General features: G+C 35.8%; 1 protein-coding gene across 3 annotated transcripts in view; it reads left to right on the top strand.

The window, feature by feature from the left end:
* The window catches only part of MLLT3 (MLLT3 super elongation complex subunit), a 259,804-nt gene that overhangs the window by 170,340 nt on the left and 73,410 nt on the right, over positions 1-16,054 (top strand). The window lies entirely within an intron of this gene.

Raw genomic sequence — 16,054 nt, forward strand, 5'->3', positions numbered from 1 at the left:
ATTAAGAGTTTCTCTAGGGTGGTGGATTTCAAACTTCTATGACTGTGACCCATAGTAAGAAATATGTTTTCCATAATAAGCAGGTACCCACTTACATAAGTATATGTACACAAATGAGACAAAAGTTTTGCAAATCAATGCTTAAGTTTACTACATGGGGTTCAATCTACTTTATTTTATACTGGTTGACTTATAAATAGCAATGCGATCCACTCTTGCTTTGCAATCTCACTAACAGGTTCTGTTTGAATAACATTGCTCTAAGTGTGTGGTTGAAACTCTAGGGCCCATGAGAATCACCTGGAAAGTTGGTATATGTGAGGATTCCTGGGCCTTGCTGCATAGATTCATATTCTGTAGGTCTGGGATGGAGCTTAAAAATCTGAATTTCTAATATGCATCCAGGTAATACTAATGTTGCTGGCCCGCTGACCAAATTTGAGAAATACTGCTATAGAGTATATACTCATGAATGAAATTGCTGAGTCATAGTGTTGCAGAAAAAAAAGCGGGAGGCAGGAGGATGGTCACGTCCCAGGTCTCAGGTGAGTCCCTGGGACGGGCCTCCAAGTGTGGGTTCTTGGCTTCGTGCAGGAAAGAATTCAAGAGCGAGCCGTAGTAAAGTGAAAGAAGGTTTATTCAGGGGGATACATACTCCACAGAGTGTGGGCCATCTCAGGAGACAAGAGGCCACGGAAGAAACACACTCCAAGTATGGGCCATCTCAGAAGGCGAGAGGCTCCAGGGTACGGGGTTGTCAGTGTTTATAGAGGTGGGTAATGTTATAGGCTAATGAGTGGGAGAATTATTCCAACTATTTTGGGGAAGGGGCAGGGATTTCCAAGAATTGGGCCACCACCCACGTTTTAGCCTTTTATGGTTGGCCTTGGGACTGTCATGGCACCTGTGGGTGTGTCATTTAGCTAATGTATTAACAATGAGTGTATAATGAGGCTCAAGGTCCACTGGAAGTTGACCTGTCCACCATCTTGGACCTAGTTGGTTCTAACCAGTTTATGTTGTGCCCTCAATGACTATGTCATTCTTTTAATGGTTGTGCCCTGCCCCCTTCCTGTCTCAATAGGACATTCACGTATTTAGCTTTTTATTATTTTATATAGTTTGTTATTTTATATAGCTTTTTATTATTTAGAGTTCTATGTCTGCAATGTATAAAGAGGTACCATTGCTCTCTTTTCTAGTTAGACTTGTTCATTAATGCTCATTTAGTAGGCATTAAAATGATATCTTACTGTTTTGTTATTTTGTATTTCAGTGATTAGTAATAAGGCTGAGCATACATTTCAGTGGCCATTCATGTTTCTTTCTCTCTGAAATGTTTGTTCATGCCACCTGCTTATTTTTCTATTTATTTGTTGAAGGTCTTTGTATATTCTGGAAATATGAATGCATTGTTGGTTATACTTACTGTAGATATCTTTTCCTAGTTTGCCCATTTAGTGGCTTTTTAACTTTCATTGTGGTATCCTTTGATAGAAATTCTTAATTTTAATGTGGTCAGATTTTTTATGGCTAGTTCTTTTTGTGTCCTGTTAATATGTTCTCTACCCCATGGTCATATAGATGATCTCCTGTATTTTTTTTCCCCAACACGTTTGAAAAGTTTTGCCTAACATTTAAATATTTTCAAACATTTGGAATTGATTTTATGTATGGTATGAGGTAAGAGTCTAATTTAAATTTTTTCCTATATAGAAAATCAGTCCCAGCACATTTTATTGAGTTGTCTATGCCTTCCTCAATGATCTACAGTGCCTACCCTGTCAAACTTCAGATTTTCATATATTTGTGAATCTGTTGGAGGGATGTGGTTCAATTCTGTTCCCTCGGTCAGTTCATTGATCTCTGCAGCAATACCACAGTGTTGTAGTTGCTATAGTTTTGTAATTGCTATATGGCATGACAAGTTCTATTACATCTTTCTCTTTTAGGATCAGTTTAAGTTCTTTGAAAAACTCTGTTAGGATTTGTATTGAAATTACATTGAATCTATAGGTAATGAGTATTTTTATCCATGAAACTAATCTCTCTATGACTTTATTTAGGCATTCTTTAGTGTTGTTGAAGTGTTAAGATATTTCTGATAAAAGTGTAGATAGTTCTATGGTTTGTTTATTCCTAGGTACTTTATTTTTTTTAATTGCTATTATAAATAGCATATTATATGTACCCTGTTTGTTGCTGATGTGTAAATATGCAGTTTACCTTTGCATACTTCTAAACTTATTAATTCCAGTAATTTTTCTGTATAGCTCCTTTTGTTTTTCTATGTGGACAGTCATATCATACGAATAATGACATATGTCTCTCTTATTTTCTTTTTCTTTTTTTTAAAAAAAGAATGTTTTTAAAAAAAAGTTCTTCATTGAATTTTTAAAAATTAATTAATTAATTAGCTTGCTCTGGGTCTTAGTTGCGGCAGGCTGGCTCCTTAGTTGCGGCTGGTGGGCTTCTTAATTGCGGCTGGCAGGCTCCTTAGTTGTGGCATGCTAGCTCTTAATTGCGGCATGCGTGTGGGATCTAGTTCCCCGGTTAGGGATTGAACCTGGGCCCCCTGCATTGGGAGCTTGGAGTCTTAACCACTGCACCACCAGCGAAGTCCCCTCTCTTATTTTCTTTTTTAATAAATTTTATTTATTTATTTTTGGCTGCGTTGGGTCTTCGTTGCTGCACGTGGGCTTTCTCTAGTTGTGGCGAGCGGGGGCTACTTTTTATTATGGTGCGCAGGCTTCTCATTGCGGTGGCTTCTCTTGTTGCGGAGCACGGGCTCTAGGCACCGTGAGCTCAGCAGTTGTGGCTCACGGGCTCTAGAGCGCAGGCTCAGTAGTTGTGGTGCACGGGCTTAGTTACTCTGTGGCATGTGGGATCTTCCCAGACCAGGGCTCGAACTTGTGTCCCCTGCATTGGCAGGTGGATTCTTAACCACTGCACCACCAGGGAAGCCCCCCCTCTCTTATTTTCAATTTTCTTTTTTCCCCTGACTTTTGTGGTCCTGTGTCAGTAGGATTACCAGTAAAATATTAGGTATAAATGTTCCTGATTTTAAAGGGAATAATTCCAACAAGTAACTATTTAGAATGTTGCTTGCATGGGAATTCAGTAGCTACCTTTTGTCAAGTTAAGGAATTTATCTCCTAGTACTGGTTGGTTAAGAGTGTTGTTTCCTTGTTAAAAAAAAAAAAATCATACATGGATGTTGATTTTTATCAGACTTTTTACCATCTCTTGAGATGAACAGATGGTTTTGTTCTCCTTTAATCTGTTAATGTGGTACTTGACAAGCATTTTTATCATGCTAAACTCCTCTTGAGTTCTTGAGATAAAACCAATTTGGTCTTGCTCTGTTAGGGTCGTCACCCCCACCCCCCCACCGCATTGGATTAATTATGCTAATAGTTTATTTTAAATTTTTGCGTTCATATTCTTGAGGTTAAAATTGTATGTTTCTTTCCCTTACTCTTCTTGGCAAGTTTTGTACTCGATAACATTCACTACATAAAGTGAGAAATATTTTCTCTTTTTCAGCTTTTGGAAGAGTTTCTGTAAGTTTGAAATGATCTCTTCCTAGAACTTGCTTGTAAAACCTTGTGGGCCTGATATCTTCTTTGTAGGAAGATTTTAAGCTACTTATTTGACTTTAATGAAGGCTTATTCTTGATTTTTATTTCTTTTTGGGTCAGTTTTAGTAAGAGGACTGGATTTTTATTAGTTCTTTTCATATCTTGTTGAATTTCTTTTTAGGGTTTTTTTTTTAAATCTTTGTAGTCTTGCTTTTGCTTGAGTTAATTATGCAAAAGTCTCTGTCAGTCATTTTTTCAAATATAAGCATTAAAGCTAAAATTTTTCCTCTAAGTACTGCTTTAAATACATTCCACAGGTATTAATGTGTAGTATCTTCTTTGTTCCATATGATGAATTTGAAATATTCCATTTTAATTTCTTCTTTTACCTGTGAATTATTTAGAAATATGTTTTTATAATTCCAAATATGTGGAAGTTTTTTTTAATTAAAAAAAAGTTTGATTTTTAGCTTAATTGCATTATCATAATTTCTTCTTGAATTCACTTTCCTTCTTCCTGAAGTAGATCCTGTTGAAGTTGTTTTAGTGAAGTTTTTTTTTTTTTAGTGAACTCTCAATTTTTGTTAATCTATAAAGTTTTGACTATTGCCCCTATTATGAAAAGTGGTTTTGCTGGTTATTCAATTCTACGTTGACGTTTACTTTCAATGCTTTGAAAATACTTCTTTTGTGTTTTTGAGGTCTGATGTCAGTTTAATTCAGGGTTATGCTGCTAGAGGTATAGCAGCTACCTCTCTGGAGGAAAAATTCCTTATTTTTAGTGTTTGCTTATTTCCATGGTGTAAATACTCTCTTACTATGTATGTCAGTTATTATAGAGTTGAGAAGAGATATGCAATAGCACACAATTGTGAAGTATTTCTACCCTGCTGTTACAATAGACATCAATAATAATCTCAAGAGCACAGATAATAATATGTAGTAAAATAATTAGAGAGTGATGAAGTTTGATTATCTATCTCTGCTTTTAATATTTTTCATCTTATATTTTTATATAATTTAACACAGTAGTAGCCTTGTTTAAAAACTGCTCACAGAATTCCTGAAAATTTAACAATAGGTTCATATGAGCCTACATTAGCCAGCTGTAGCATACCACTCTTATACTTATTCTTTTTTTTAATGGGTGCTCTCTGTGAGCCTTGGGTGACTGCTTTTACAGTCTTTTTGTCTTTAGTGTTTTTAACTTTAAGTACAGTGTGTCTAGGAGCAAATTCCTTTTAATTTATGGATATATTGTTATTTTTATATTGTACTTTCTATTTCTATGGGTTCATGAATTTTATTATTTTGGAAAATTATCAGCCATTATATCACCTGAGTGATTTTTTTTCTGAGTCTCTAGTTAGATAGTTGTTATTTTTCTTCTGTTCTCCATGTCTCTTAATAGTTTTTATATTTTTCATTTTCTTGTGTCTTTGTGTGTGCTCTGGCAGTTTGTTTAGATCTATCTTCCAGTTTGTTAATTCTTTTCAGCCATGCTTAATCTGCTTTTCAGTCCATTGAGATATTAATTCCAAGAGTGCTTTTTTTTCCCCCTCCATTTCTTAAAGTCTGTTTCTTTTAAGTCACCTGGTCATTCTTACTCATATCTTATTGCTTGGTCACTTTTGGATTCCAACTGTCTTCATTTCCACACCTTGTATGTCATTATTTTATATTCTGCATCTGATGATTCCAATATCTGAGATCCTAAAGACCCTTTTACACACTCTCAGATCATGGTGGTTTATTTCTTTGTGTTTAGGGATATTTTAAAATTGTGAGTTCATATTTGATTTAGTTGAACTTTGGGAATCCTGAGGTCTTAATTCAGAGTACTTTTCCCCAACAGATTTATAAAGGCTTCTCCTGAATTTCTGAGAGACTCTGAAGTTCAGGTCTCCAAATATGCTGTAGGCCCCAGATTTGGTCTTAAAAGAGACCCAGGAGAATGTGGACCTATCAGTGCCCTTTAAGCAACTGCACCTCTCATGCCTAACTGAAGCTTACAGTTCACGTTTCAACTCCTCCCTTCTCTTTTGTCTTTCTGTCTGTATCTCTTTTATATACTCATCACTCTTGGAATTTTCTTTTATTTTTTTAATAAGCTCCATAATGAAGAGTTTTGTATTATCCAACATCTAATTGTATTTGCAAAGAGTCCACTATATTGCCAAATTAAAAGGGTTTTCACCCCACTGAAACCATGGTATGTCTAGCAGTTTCAGCATTGTTGTTTGCATTGTTGGAGACTCAATGAAAATGAATTGAATAACTATTGAGAGAAGGTGACAAGACAGCATAACCCTGATTATATTTTCCCCTTCTATAATTGTGTCTCTCTTTGGGTTTTTTATTTATGCAGTAGATTGAATTTTTATGTGTCAGGCACCGTTTTTCATCTTATACTTCCAGCTACTCTATTGTGATTAGTATTATACATTAAACATTGAAGGTCGACTATTCTTTGTGACTAAAGATTACTTATCAAGGTAATCTTTGTCAGAATTCCAGCTCATTGTCAGAATTCCAGCTAGTACTGAAAGAGAAGACCAAAATGATTTGGCCAATATGTTTTAAATCTTGCTTAAGAAAACGGAAATTATACAAGGTTAAGTATACATAAACCTAGAAAGAGAAGTGATATAATTATTACTTTGAGTTTCTAGTTTCAAGCCACAAAAGTTAACAAGTTTGCTTGAAACTGCAAAGTCTTCTAAATATAACTTACTGTTAACAGTCCTTAATTATAATTTAGACTTAAAGCCATAGCAAGTCAGGGAATAGTATATACCTAGGGCCATTTTATTATTTATTTAGTTATTTTGAAAGGAGTCCCAGTTTTTTTTTTTAATTTATTTTTCTTAATTAATTAATTTATTTATTTATTTATTTCTGGCTGTGTTGGGTCTTCGTTGCTGCACGTGGTCTTTCTCTCGTTGCAATGAGCAGGGGCTACTGTTCGTTGTGGAGCGTGGGCTTCTCATTGTGGTGGCTTCTCTTGTTGTGGATTATGGGCTCTAGAGCACAGGCTCAGTAGTTATGGCACATGGGCTTAGTTGCTCCGTGGCACGTGGGATCTTCCCAGGCCAGGAATCGAACCCTTATCTCCTGTATTGGCAGGCGGATTCTTAACCACTGCACCACCAGAGAAGTCCTAAATAGGACCATTTTAAATGAGATTGGATTCTGAATTAAAAGTATTTTTTAGAACATAGAGCATAGCTGAAACTAGTCATTTGAGAAAGGAAGACTTTTAAAATTTATCTGCTTGGAATATTATTTTGTAAAATATTGAATATTCTTGCCAAATGATACTTTACAGTTAAATTTCGTATTTACATGCAGATACAGTACTTAAAGATATTTTTAATATTGAGGAAGACTTTTATTAAATTCACTGTTAATGCTTTTGAACAGAAAGGTAGGGAAATGGAAATTTAACTGCTTTTAATTCTGTTCACTTTAGAACTGAAAAAAATTTTCTTGGTTGTTTCCATTTCTCAATTGTGAATATGATTTATAAATTTTATCTTCTTCATCTTTTAATGATCTTAGTACAATGAATAAAATTCAAAATGCAACCTAAGTATCCTCAGCTAAATTTGTAGCTTAGAGCTTGATTGTAGTGTGCTTAAAAAAAAAAAAAAAAAAGAAAGAAGGAAAAGATAACATTGAAACCACATCAGAAGGAAAATGGAATTTTTTTAAAAAAACACAGGAAGATAGCAGTCACATAATTGAATAGCTTTCTCTTTTTACTTTTCTAACACAAAATTTATTTCACAAAATCTCTGAAGTGCAAATGGATACATGAAAGAGGAGAGATATAAAAGTACTTTTGGGAGGTTGAAGAAATTTATCTTCTGTCAAAATAGTGCATTTACATGGTTTAAAGAATTAACTAGCAAAGGTATTAGAAAACCCCAAAAATCCTATATTGTATTCTTTGCCAATCTTCTTTCCACTTCCTAGAAGGAAGCACTTTAACTTTCTCTCTTTCTTTTTTCTTTTTAAGTTCTAGGGTTACTGCCCAAAGTTTCCAAACTATATGCTTATGCTTCTATTTCTGCATGAGAATTTAACCTATTTGCTCCATCTCCTTTTCCTCCCAATATAATACCATTGTTAATTCTTACCTTGGATATAACTTTCTAGATGTTGAGCTTAGAACTTTATCTCTTGTTTCACTGACCATGGACAGTGTTTCTTGATTCTAAATTTTGTAGGCTCAGGTTATAGTAGAGTTTCTTTCCCTTCTCTGTTCACGTTTCTACCTTCCATGTTTGTCATCCATACGTTTACTTTTGCATTGTCACAGTTGATAACATTGTGTTATGTAATACAAGTCTTAAGTTTTCTGTGCTTGTCTGTAGTAGTAGTAATAATAGTGGTAGTAATGGAAAGCACTTACCTAGTTCAGGCTTTGTGCCAAGCACATTGCATGTTTTATATATATTATTTTATAATACATACATATATATACACACAGATACTTTACATATATTAAACTTACTTAATCATCAGGTTGACCTTGATGGTATAGGTAATATTATGGTCTCCAGTTTACTGACAAGGAAATTTAAGTCACGTTGTAAGTGGTAGAGGTGAGTAGGTTAAAATGTAAAAATTGAAAATCAGTAAATGTTGTTTATAGCTATGACTGTAAAAGTTACCACAGTTAAGATGTATACTGTTATCATATCTTCTTTCTTATATAGCCATTTATTTTGTGGTTTTAAAAATTATTGTTTGGGGCTTCCCTGGTGGCACAGTGGTTGAGAATCTGCCTGCTAATGCAGGGGACACGGGTTCGAGCCCTGGTCTGGGAGGATCCCACATGTCGCGGAGCAACTAGGTCTGTGAGCCACAACTACTGAGCCTGCGCGTCTGGAGCCTGTGCAACGCAACAAGAGAGGCCGCGACAGTGAGAGGCCCGCGCACCGCGATGAAGAGTGGCCCCCGCTTGCCACAACTAGAGATAGCCCTCGCACAGAAACGAAGACCCAACACAGCAAAAATAAATAAATTAATTAATAAACTCCTACCCCCAACATCTTCTTTAAAAATTATTGTTTTTCTTTATCGCTTCCTTGTTTTTGTGCTAAAATTCCCAAGTTTCCTCTCTTTCCCAGTAACTCCTGTGGAGGCCCTTATAGGATCCCTCCAGTTTTCTTATTCAGTGACCTCCCCCAACCCACCCTTTTTGGAGGTGAGCATTTATTTTATGCGAACACTACAAATTTTTGTCATTTCAAATGATATAATGGGGCAGATTTTTACATTGATTTTGAAAACATTGAATTATGAGAGAAATGTGCCTTATAGTTTTGTGATACTCTTTAAGATAATTAAAGATAATGTGTTCTGCAGGAATATTATAAGAAAGGTTGATTTTCTAATATCAAATAATCCTCTGGACACAACTGTTTTAATGTCTGTCAAGTTTGAAATATTTATTTGGTAACAAAAGACCCGAAGTTTAAGCCACTCGAAATGCATACAGGAAGAGCCTCTGAGTTCAAAATTAGTTATTTGCTACCTGCCCAAAAGTAATATGTTGTACCCCCTCTGCTGGAACTAAATAGAACTTCCTTATATAGTTATGCTTAGACGGCAGGCAGGTTCAATGTTGTTCTTTTAAAGCCACTGAGTTCCTCTCCCTTTCTTCCCATCATTCTTTCATTAACAGCTCAGGCTGTATTGGCAAGATTAACAGTTGGTTTTGAAACCAACTGCCCTTCTGAGAGTCAATAGAAGCGTAGTGGTTGAGAGTATGGGCATTGAAACCAGACTACTGGAACTTGAATCTCAGTGGGGGTATATTGTAGAGTTCTCTCAACTTCCTGGTGGAGTATCACCTTCAAGAATGGTACAACATTATTAAAAAATCAAAACAAGTAAAACATTCCAGAACATTGAGTCCTATAATGGCAGGCTTTTCTTTTTCCTTCTTGTGTGTGTAAATATTTCATGTTCTTTTTATGTATAGGCTATTTAGATTGTTATTGAGTGAAAGACCCTTGTTACTATTCTCAAATGCCATTTCATTTCCATTTGTTCAGTGTTCTTTCAGTCCCCTATCCATTGACTGATAAACGTTAAATTTGGGGCCTTGTTGCCTCTATTTAGCCTTGATGTTTAAGTTTTGATTCTTTTTTAAAATTAGTTCTGTTATTTGTTATTGAAATGTTTTCTGCTTCACCATCTTATTGTGTTATAAATTCATTTTTAATAAAACATTGTATGAGTCAAATTGTGCTAAAAGCCTATAAAAAGAATCAGCAGTCCACTTTGCTCCGCGCCTTCCCTGAACTCTCTCTCTCAACCATTTTGAACTGTTTGGTGATATCTTCTTGTATTTGCCTACCTATTTTGAAATATTTATAAATTGCTATCCTCTCCTTAATTTTATTCCTTTTATGGTAGATCATGATTTTACGTGTAAGAAATCTTAAATTCAAGAAACTTGACCTCTCTTAGTTGGCTTTAAAAAGTAGATTATAGATCTCCTTTAAATCAGAATTAACTTATTAAATTTCTCTTTAGAATTTGATTCCTAAGTATACATTTAAGGCCATTATTTTAGAGCAGAAATGTTGGTGAAATTTGTTTCATTACTTTCTTCATTATATTTGGTATTATATTTGTGGGTCTTCTTCTAGTTTCTCAGAGTGGGTGCAAAGTGTATTTTTATACCTGGTTTCTCTCCTCTCCTTTCCTCTTCTCCTTTTAAAAATAATAAATGCAATAAGACAATATATTTTATTTGGAGCATATGTTTTCTTGTGCCCCTAGATTTTTTGTATTAAATGGTCTTATCATTATTTTCTTTTGACTGATTTCTTTTGTCTTTATTTTTCTAATTTTATTAGAGTATGATCAACCAATACAATCTATTCAGATATTTTTAAAAGATTATTTTAAGTTCATTTTATGATACCTTTATGATTGATTTTTGTCAGTGTTCCATGGGCACATATGAAGTTGTCAGCTTTATTCAAGAGATTGAAAGTTTTCTATATAATTATTAAATCAAGTGTGTGGATTGTAGTAATCAGTTTCACTATATATTCATTTAACTTTATTAGATTTATTTCTGACAAAGCTGTACTAATTTCTTATTTCATTGAAATACTTTTCAAGTTTTTCTTGCATATTCAATACCCTTTGCTTTATGTAACTTAGCTTTTACATTTTTTATGCTGTTTGGTCATCTTAACCTTGAATTTCACATTGTGTGATACTAGTATAACACTCATGCTTTCCTTTGGGGGCATTTAGCTGATATTTCTTGGCTCTTCCCTTTATTTTAAACTTTTCTCAGTCATTCAATTTTAAGCATTTTTTATAAACAGTGTATATGACCTTTGTCTCTTTTTTTTTCTTTGGCTGTGTTGGGTCTTCATTTCTGTGCAAGGGCTTTCTCTAGTTGCGGCGAGCGGGGACCACTCTTCATCGCGGTGCGCGGGCCTCTCACTGGCACGGCCTCTCTTGTTGCGGAGCACAGGCTCCAGACGCGCAGGCTCAGTAGTTGTGGCTCACGGGCCTAGTTGCTCCGCGGCATGTGGGATCCTCCCAGACCAGGGCTCGAACCCGTGTCCCCTGCATTGGCAGGCAGATTCTCAACCACTGCACCACCAGGGAAGCCCTGACCTTTGTCTTTTTAAATCATCTGACAGCCTGTCTTTTAGTGGGAGAATTCAGCTTTCTTTTAAATTCTAATTAGTGATGCCTGATTTTGTTACTTTTTTTTTTTTTGCTGTACGCGGGCCTCTTACTGTTGTGGCCTCTCCCATTGCGGAGCACAGGCTCCGGACGTGCAGGCTCAGCAGCCATGGCTCACGGGCCTAGCTGCTCCGCGGCATGTGGGATCTTCCCGGACCGGGGCATGAACCCGTGTCCCCTGCATCGGCAGGTGGACTCTAAACCACTGCGCCACCAGAGAAGCCCCTGATTTTGTTACTTTTTATCTTGTTCCTTATTTATATTTGTGACTTTTTACATTTTTAAAAAAAATTTGGCTTATATTTTCAAGTTGATATTAATTTCCCAGTTTCCCCTTCTTTATGTGTCAGTTGTTCTGTACTTTTCCATTTCATTATTGGCCACCTTCCTTTTCAGTTGCTCATAGATCCAATTTTTCCCCCCTGCTTTAACATGAATAATGATACCAACATTTTCCTTCACCTTCACACACTAATCCTCTCCTTTAATGTTCCTAAATTTCTTTGGAGATAATTTAATTTTTAGGTCCAGATTTTTGTTAGATGTTTGTGTCAAAAAATCATATTGAACAGTTACGTTACATATTCCATATAGTTTATTATCCATTTAGATTTAGTTTTGTATAGAAGGCAAAGTAATTGCACTCCTGTTTCTTCTTACATGAAAGGTTTCATTTCTGATTCAGTTATTGTTCCATTAGAATCCCTTCTTAAGTCCTTTCCTTAGATGGAGTGGTAGCTAATGTGATCTTTGAATCCTTAAATTTTGGAAAACACTACTTTCCCACTGAAGGATGTTTGGTTTGTACTGCTTTTTTCCTAGCAATCTAGATGTTACTGTTCTTTCTTTTTAATTCCAATGTTACAAATGAGAAGTCCAATGTTAATTTGATTCTTTTTTAGTATTAAGTAATTATTCTTTCTGGTAGCTTGTAAGGTTTTCTTTTTATCCTTAAAGTTTAGGAATTTTAGTGTGATGTTCTTGAACATGTGCCTTTCCCTTCATTAGTCCTGGCTGGATCTTGGAGAGCCCTGTAAATTTGCAATTCAATCTCTTCTTTAGTTCATAGAAATTTTCTTTCATATTACTTTAATATCTTTTCCTTTTCCCCCATCTGGAGACTCCTTGGGAACTTTTCCTATAGTTGGTATGTTAGTTAGGTTGCCTTAACCTGTTCTTCAAGTCCCTTCTCTTTTTCCCTTTATGATTTTCATCTCTTTGTATTTTCAGTTTATGCTTTGAGATTTCTTCCAGTTGGTCCTTCATTCACTCTAATTCATCAGTTAGACCCCATCTTCTCTTTTAATTTATCTACTGAATTATTCAGCTTAAAGATTTTACTTCTTTAAATTTTCATCTAATTAATTTTCTAAAATTCTGTAGAAATTATTTTTTGCTCTCTACTTTCCTTAAGTAGTCATACTATTTTTGGCCTCAGTATTTTGTCTCTATCCTTCAGGAGATCTGTTAGGTCTGCTCTCTCCCACTGTCTCCTGTCATTAGGTATGTTGTTTATATGTGCATTGGGGTTCAGGTTGAGCTGTTAGGAGACCTTAGTCTGTTTTAATCCTATAGGGGATGCTATAGGGGATGGAAGGTCCAGGCATCTCAGCCTGCGCTATAGCAGCAGGCATGTTGTATATTTCATGTGTACTTGGAGGACCTTGTCCCTTCCTTCTGGTCTTGCATTCCTAGCTTCAGGCGTAGAGGGGACTCTCTCTCGAGTGCCCCCTGAGCACTTTTGGGGCCAGGAAGACTGGCCACACTTGTGCAGTTGTGTATGTGTAGAACTCTTCTGGGTCTTGCTTGATATCCAGAGCAGAGCAAGCCCTACACCAGTTCTCTCTCAAGATGCTTATAATCCCAAGGTCACATTCTTCAGGCCCCACTCACTACCTGTTGGCCCCTGGAGCTGACTGGTTGAATGGTAATTAGTCTGTGCTGCTTAGTGGCACTTAATATTGAGGTTAATAGTTCAGTAAAAAATTTTAAAAGCCAGTGACTTGATCCTCAATTTGTATGGGATAGATAGGCTGAGAATCAGTGAAAGCTTTTATTCTGTGTCAGTAACAATTTAATTCCTGATGTTGTATCTAAGGCTCTGTTTTACATTTATTACATGTATGACTATGGAGGCAGGTGATATACATTTGAACTTCGCTATTTATCACAGGCTCAGGCCAAAGAAAACGTAGCCCTCTAGATTAGAAAGTGTTCTCTCAGTTTTTGTTATTTTCTAAATTTTTGTCTTGGGTGTTTTTATGGAATAGGTTTCCCTTGTTAACTCTGAGTTACTTTAGCTTAAAGAATGCTTTTTGGTAAAGTGGAAGGAACAAGAATAATTGGGTCACTTGCTTATACCAAGATTTGTTGGATGGGTGAAAAGGTGACAGTAGGCATTTAATACCTAGACCAACATGGGGAGTAAAGTTACAAAATTTCTTGAGTTTTGTACTTAACATCATATGTATGTAATTAAGATGAGAACTTGAACTTTCTATGACACAAGAATCTGTGTCATATACCACTATGTACTTTGCCTTAAGAATTCAGTTTGTCCTACAAAAGGATTTTAAAAATAAATCATGGAAGGACCCGTATAGAAGTCGTTTTTTGTGTGTGTGCTGAAATGTTATATTTTTAAATGCTTAATGCTAGAAAATATGTTGGTAGCTTAAATTTGTGTATTTATAAAAATGTGTATAATACTCCATGAAGGTTGAATATTAAACAGCAGTGCTTGGGTGTTCTAGAGCCATAATTAGAATACCGTTTGCAAACTGACAAAATTCAGTGGGTCAACAAACCAATTAAAAAGCAACTCAAGTATATTAGATTTCAAACTGTTCTCCCTTAATTTAGTTTGTCCATAATACTTTATTTTAATTATTCAAAGTATTGCTTAACATGCCAGGAAATGTCTTATAATAGAATTTATAAAATAATGTCCTTTCAGTAATATGAATATGTACTTTCTTTAGCATTCTACTTTTAAATCTCAGATTAAGGTGTTTTGTAAGGAATTATCTAGTTTGATGGACGAAAACATGTCTTAGTAACGTTATCCATTTTAGAATTTTGAAACCAAATGCTCACTTGGGAAAAATAAATGGAATAATTGGTATCTGTCATTTTGTTGTTGAGCAAATTAGACAAAAAATTTTGTAATAAAAAATACATATTCCCACTAACATAGAACAATAATTTTTCATTTTGGGTATGGCTTTATGATGTTAATCCATATATATTTGTTTTTGTTTTTTGTATAGCCCCATTTAGTAGATTGTTCATTTTCATGAAAAGCATGGCCCTTGCCTACTGTCTTTCCTGTGTCCTGCTAGATATTTAAGGAATACAGTATTGGTTTACATATCATTGGACTTACGTGGGTAAGTTAGAGGTGAAACATAACAGGCCTGAAGATGTAAATTCTAGTTGAAAATCTGGACATTTAATTGTCTTTGATTCCATTAGGAGGTGGAAGTAAACAAGAAAGAGCTCTTCTTTTAGTATTGGTGTGGATTTTTGCATGTCCAGGATCTACTTCCGTTTCTTATTCTTACTATGTGAATGATAGAGGTTCAGAAACATGGTAAGTATGGACTTAGATTGTGTTCCTAGATAGAAAGCTTATTTATAGGTTATATATTCTGAGGTGTTTATATGAGTGAAAAAATTGAACACATTTAAAATGAACTAGGCAGTGATTAACTCTTTCGTCATGATTGCACAACCTGATTGCCGAAGACTTTTCAGTCCATTTGATGACCATTAGGTGAAATCTTTGTTCTTTTAGACTTTTCTTTTCTTTTTTCTTTCCTTTTGTTGTTGTCATTGTTGTTGTTGCTAGTGGATGGGAGATGTGTTCCTTAACTGAAGTTTGGTCAGAAAAAAAAAACTGCTTTTTATCTGAAATTGAGAATTATTTTATTTCTTCTTTCGGTCTTGTGATTCTTTATATTAAAAAGTCATTTAGGGGCTTCCCTGGTGGCGCAGTGGTTGAGAGTCCGCCTGCCGATGCAGGGGACGCGGGTTCGTGCCCCTGTCCGGGAGGATCCCACATGTCGCGGAGCGGCTGGGCCCGTGAGCCATGGCCGCTGGGCCTGCGCGTCCAGAGCCCGTGCTCCGCAACGGGAGAGGCCACAACAGTGAGAGGCCCGCGTAATGCGAAAAAAAAAAAAAAAAAAAAAAGTCATTTAAAATTTAATATTATCTGGCCTCACTACGTGACTCTGGCCTGTTTTTCTACCTCCTTCTCAATCTTTGCTGTCGTTGGATGCTGCTCCCTAAATATAAGCTGTGCTTTGATCCCTCATTGTTTTAGTTCATTCTAGTCCCTGGTCTCCATGGGACTAGAATGAGCTAGTACCTTTTCGTTCTTGCCTTTCTGGTAATCACCTGCTTCTCTTGAGGACCTCGTTGAGGTGTTAATTCTCCATAAATCTCTGAATTATTCTTCTCTGCCTCCCCCAACAGAATTAATTTCCTCTCTTCCTTTTGTTGTGATAGGTGGCTCCTACAATAACCATGAATCATAGATGTGTCATAGGTACTGAGAGTAGGAGCCATGTGTTATCCAGCTTTGTCTCTCCTGGGACAAGTGTGCAGTGAACATTTGTTGACTTGAAATGGTTAGAACTCCATGCTTGTCATGAGTAAGAGAACAGCTTGCCTCATTCAATTCCTCCATCATGGTAGCCCACGTGCACTGTTGCTCGCACACCCTGCTCCCACCCGTTCTA

This window comes from Mesoplodon mirus (genome assembly GCF_964341445.2).
Source record: "Mesoplodon mirus genome assembly, chromosome: 1".
Taxonomy (NCBI): domain Eukaryota; kingdom Metazoa; phylum Chordata; class Mammalia; order Artiodactyla; family Ziphiidae; genus Mesoplodon; species Mesoplodon mirus.